Source organism: Hermetia illucens, chromosome 3 (assembly GCF_905115235.1).
Source record: "Hermetia illucens chromosome 3, iHerIll2.2.curated.20191125, whole genome shotgun sequence".
NCBI lineage: Eukaryota > Metazoa > Arthropoda > Insecta > Diptera > Stratiomyidae > Hermetia > Hermetia illucens.
In genome coordinates, this window is record NC_051851.1 from 3326390 (window position 1) to 3331464 (window position 5075).

Below are 5075 nucleotides of genomic sequence, written 5' to 3' on the forward strand. Positions count from 1 at the left end.
CTTAACGCCCTAATTCCAGCTCCAGCCTCGTGTGCTGTTGCTTTGATCAAAAAAGTTCATCTTTGAGTCAAGAATCAGCCCGAGGTACTTTACCGCTGGTTTTGACTCGATTATTGACTCGCCGAACGATATGGCACGCAGGGTCGGAATCTTCTTTTCAGTCAGGGTGACTACTTCGTTTTTCTCCAGTGCAAGGTTGAACCCATGAGCAGTCTCTCATCCGCTTACCGGCCGCAACAATAAGCCAAATCTGCTTTGCGCCTGTTCTAGAGTGCGTCCAGCAGCACACGCCGCGACATCATATGCATTACCGACCAGAAGTGACTCATCTGGCATGTTGAATTTAAGGAAACTATTATAGGACGCGTCCTAGAAGTCCGGCCCTAGAATGGATCCCTGGGCTACCTCCGACGGTACCTCCATACTCTTCTGACCCTCTAGTGTTTCATAGAACAGGGAGCGGTTCCTCAGATAGTCCCTTAATATCCGTAAGATATAATTTGGCACAAGGAAAGTATTGTCTAGTGTGCCTAGAATGTCTTTTCATCGTATGGAGTTAAAGCTGTTTCTGACGTCAAGCGTCACAGGGAGTACCGCCCGTCGAGTTGGACGGCTATGTGCCTCCGCTCGTCGAACGACATCCACGACTTGCATGACAGCATCAGCTATGGATCATCTTGCCCTAAAACAAAACTTCCGTTGAGATAAGTATCCGCCAGCGCGTATCGCTTCAGCGAGTCTTCTTCTATTTCTTTTCCAGTAGTGTCAAGCATGCCTTGGGTTGCCTTTCCCTTTGCTGATCAGTGTAAACCTCTTTCAGGCAAACGTTGAATGCGCCGAGCAGTAGGTCTGGCCGATGTTGGAGTATCAATTTGTATACCTCTACTGGAATTCCATCGGGTCCTGGTGCTTTTTTGCTTTTGATAGGAAGTCTGCCTGTTCCACCTCTTCTATAAGGAAAAATGGATATTTCTCGGCACTCTCCGCGCTGACGTCATCATCCCATGCAGAGCCCCGATTTTTCGGGTTACCAGTTTGTAACCAAGTCCCCATTCACCTTGTCGACCAGGTCCTGCCAGCAGCGAGCTATGCTCTTGTTTATTGCGCGGTGGAGTTTCCTTTTGGCTGATTTGTACTCCGTCATTATGGTACATGCCTCCTCCCGGTCCCTTAGACGTTATATTAAGCGGCGGAGCCTGTGACACTCTTTCCGGAGCTCTGGGATTTCCACTGTCCATCAATATATAGAGGGTTTGCAACGTATCGATGTCTTCCTGGGCATGGAGGCTCCGCAGGCCATCGTTATTAGATTCGTAACTGAATTTACGATGCTGTCGGCTACAGCGCCACGGCCCCGATGAGTACCCTCCAGCGCGGCCCCACCTGTTCCAAGAATTTCGACAAACCTCCCGCTGTTCACTTTCGGGACGTTCCCTGCATAAAAAGAGCGCCAGAGTGGCGCACACCGACAGTTTTTGTCCACCACTTTGAAGGCAATGTATTGATGGTCGCTCGCCGAGAAGTCTTCCAGAACTCGCCAACCGTCCACCAGCGACACCAGTGATTCCGATGCAAAGGTTACGTCTGGAATGCTTCCCTCGCAGCACGGGCGCTGGAATGTTGGGGTGGATCCGGTGTTTAGAACTACCAGTCCTGTTCTCGCCGCTATTTCCAGAATTTGTTTCCCTCATGAATCTGTGTGAGGCATGCCCCATTCAAGTGCCCTAGCAATGAATCCTCCAATCTTCTCAGGGAAAATCACATCTCCAGGATATCTAACTGGGTCATCGTTAAACAGGAGAGTCGATCTACCGCGCCACTTGAAGAAGACTCTCCGGAGGACATCGATACCGTGGAAAAAGATGAAGAACCTGCAACGAACGCTACAGATCGGAAGGACCCGGAAGTAAGAATGCAATTCATACTGGCCCACATCCAACACCAGAACCTTACGATCCTGCAGCTGCGAAAGAAGATCGAGTAAATGGAGAGTGCACAGGCTGCCCCATAAACTGCTCGTCCAAACCACGACGCAAAGTGCACTTCTCACGCCACGACGAATCCAGCATCCTCGTTCATCAACAGGAAGGTGAGAATACCCCCCATCATACTGTGCGAAAGTGAAGCGGAACTTCCCGCCATTATCTCGGAGCACCTCGAGTTGCTCCTGGACAGGTACACACTTAAAAGGGTGGTGCCAACACCAAAGTTCTCCTGAACTCTATTAGACTTCAATGAGACCAGGGATTATCTGGCTAGAAAGGAGAATAGCTTCTTCTCCTACACTTCTAAAAACTTGAAACCGGTTAACAAGGTTGGCTGTGGCTTGCAGAGGTTCCAACCGATATCATGACTGCCATCGTGCACGCCGGCTTATTCGAGTAGGCAGGGTGCGACGAGATGCTCTTTACGAGAAAACTGATCGGTCAATCTCTGGGTAGTCACCTTCCAATCACGCTTCAACACGGCAAAGCTTGCCCGAGTCAAAACTCTTCTGAACACTCTCATTAAATTCGAGCCTTTTCGTATCAAGAAGGTAACGCAGTGTAAGAACTGCCAACGAATCGGCCACGCTGCGGACAATTGTAGTGTGCCCTATATGTCTGTGCCCTATATGTAAAACACAGGAGGAAAAACCCATCTGTATTAACCATGGTTCATCTAAACATCCGGCAAATTACAGAAAATATTCCGCCTTCTTAGATTTCAAGAAAGGCGCCAGAAACAGCCCAGGCGTTTCTTAAGCACAGGCTACCCACGGCATCTCGTCAGGGTAAAACCAGCAGACTCTTGCTCACACACCACCCTGAATTGTACATGAGGTCATTAACAACAAGACCCAGGAACTCCTTAAGTGCAACTTAAAATCTTTCTTTCAGCCCCATCCAATTCTAAGGACATCTGGGAACAAAAGCTACAAATGATTGCTTTTGTCGTGTCAATCTGCAAAGACTGAATTCTCATTAGTAGTCTACATACGTCTCCTGATAGGGAATTTATTACCTGGCCTTATCCTGGTACGTCCAGTATTTAGGTATTAAGAACTCTTAGCCGTAAGAGGTTTTATTAATCTTTCTTCTTTCTGTAGTTAGGCGTAATTAGTCTAGTATACGCCTGCTAATTGGCAAATTTATAAGAATGCCAAGGCTCCAAAGGCCTAATTAGGGCGATCAGACCCGAGTCTACACGGGGACTCACCTGAAGTGGCAAATTGGTCACAAAACCTCACCAGGGGTATATTGGTACCATGGGAACCGAGATACCCCCGAAACCCCTTATACTTCGGGTGAACTCCTGTCGTATGTGAGTACAGCTCGGTTGTTTCCGGTTGGCCCCCTAGTGGGAGTTTCATGGGGGTTGTGGTTATGCTCAAGTGAGAAGAGACCTTCGGGCCTCGGCGTGGCGTTGTGTTTCAATACGGGTGCCGTACTCTTTAGTTGGGTAAAGATTTAGGTAGGTCTTGCATCCACCAGTGTGAATTCTAAGCCATACACTTGGTATAGACTCGTAGAACTACTCTTAAGAAGACCGTGGGATTAAGTCGTCATGACAGGTGCTCACGTTAAACTCTCAAGAACTTAACTGTCAGCGCAACTGAAGTCGAGAAGGCAATAAAACGAATAAAATCAGGGAAAGCCACAGGACCTGACGACATCGCATCTGAGCTCTGGAAAGCGAAGAGCTGGGACCCAACACTGAGGCTCAGTGGATTCTTTAACTGGCATATTCAGGAAAGAAGAACACCATCTGACTGGCAAGAAAGTACCTCTGTTCCAATATGGAAAAAGAAAGGTAGTCCAGGAGAATGTTCAAACTACCTTCCGATCCGGTTGCTTTCCCATACCATGAAGATTTTTGAACGCATTGTAGACAACCGTATTCGCGAAATCGTTGAAATAACCGTGAATCAAGCCGGATTTGTCAAGAACTGCGGAACTACTGACGCAATACACGCTACGCGGTTACTCAAGGAGAAACACCGTAAGAAACCTTGTCCTCTTTACATTGAATTTCTGGATCTAGAGAAAGCGTTTGACCGTGCACCACACGAACTGATCTGGTATGCTTTATGACAACACTTAGTGCCAGACGAACTCGTGCGCTGGGTGCAATTGCTCTACAACGATCCGAAAAGTAAAGTTCGAAGTATGCGGGTATATCAAAACCGCTACGTGCCTCTATTGATGTTCATCAAGGAAGCGCCGTCTCACCACTCCTCTTTGTTTTTGTTATGGAAAACGTCACACGGGATAGCCAACGTCCAGCGCCCTACACACCGCTTTATGCAGATGATGTTTTCCTAGCATCTGATAGCCAAACTGATATCGAGCAACTTGTCCAAAAATAGAATGATCGCCTCATGTAACACGGTCTCAGATTAAATTTAAACAAAACTGAATTTTTGACGACCGATCCCCATGAAACAGGCACAATCACTGTCAGCGGCAGTGATCTGCCCAGAATTGAGCGATTTAAACACCTCGGATCAACGCTGTTACTTCGCGCATTAACGCAACCTGGATGAAGTGGCGTTCCACAACTGGTGTTCTTTGTGATCGCCGTATCAACGAACGTCTCAAATCTAAAATTTTCCGCAATGTCATCCGTCCTATCGCTTTCTGTGGTTCGGATTGTTGGTCGACTATAAAAGACAATGAACGACGTCTTGCGATAATGGAGACGAAAATGTTGCGTTGTACTAGTGGCGTGACACGTTTAGATCACATCCAAAATGAGTTGCACCGATCTTGGAAAAGAGAGAGAGAGAGAGCGAGAGAGGTGCCTTCGATGGTATGATCACGTAATTCGCGGTAACGAGAACTCATTTGTCAAGATTGGTCTGAACATCAAAGTCGATGGTAAACTACCAAAAGGCAGGCCGAAACAACGGTGGCTTGATAAGCTAGATGGACATTTAAAAGCCTCGAGATTGCGTCCAGATCAGGCATTTGACAGAGCCAAATGCCGAAACCGATCACGACGAGCCGACCCCGCTTGTGAACGGGACAAAGGCCGAAGAAAATGGAAAATAAGGTGACATACTCGTAGTGAAAGATTCTAATAGTTTTATAGAT